This window comes from Penaeus monodon, chromosome 25, assembly GCF_015228065.2.
Source record: "Penaeus monodon isolate SGIC_2016 chromosome 25, NSTDA_Pmon_1, whole genome shotgun sequence".
In the NCBI taxonomy this organism is placed as follows: Eukaryota; Metazoa; Arthropoda; class Malacostraca; order Decapoda; family Penaeidae; genus Penaeus; species Penaeus monodon.
In genome coordinates this window covers 19,831,375-19,831,919 of record NC_051410.1, presented here as the reverse complement: position 1 = coordinate 19,831,919, position 545 = coordinate 19,831,375, and the positions used below count along the sequence as shown (strand labels likewise).

The 545-nt window shown below is 48.6% G+C and overlaps 1 protein-coding gene across 1 annotated transcript in view; it reads left to right on the top strand.

The window, feature by feature from the left end:
* The window catches only part of LOC119589108 (lymphocyte cytosolic protein 2-like), a gene marked incomplete in the record, with an annotated part of 94,642 nt that overhangs the window by 86,578 nt on the left and 7,519 nt on the right, over positions 1–545 (top strand).

Genomic DNA, 545 nt, shown 5'->3' with positions numbered 1-545 from the left:
GTTAGCGCGTCACGCTGCAGGCGCTGAGTCACGGAGCAGCAAGGACGTGGCGTTACATGATCACCGTAGAGCTGTGTTAGAAGGAGTCGAAAAAAGTGGATAAATATCTAAGTATACAATAATAACATTTTTGAGATTAGGAAGAAAAAATATAAATCGACCCTCTATTATTGTGAGGCAAATCCAGTTTGCTCTGATTATTTTTTATTGTTATTTTTATGCGCCACTTTTAGGTTACACGTTGTATTCTTGTTAAGTGTTTCCCGAGATGCATATTCATGCAGTGTGGGAAGGGTGACCGCCTGACCCATGCAGTGCTACACATCCCCCCTTCTCCCTCCCCACCCTTCCCCCTCCCACCCTCACCCTTCCCCACCCTGTCGTCAGCAACATGCACACACTGTCACTAGAACAGCCGCTCTCTCGCATTCAAATGCTTCCATTGAGACGCTGCCCGACGGTTTACATGGCCGGGAGTCAACGGTCAGCGTCATAGCGTTTCGTGAGAGGCTGGCAAGACGAGCAGTGCGGAGGAATGAATCGAG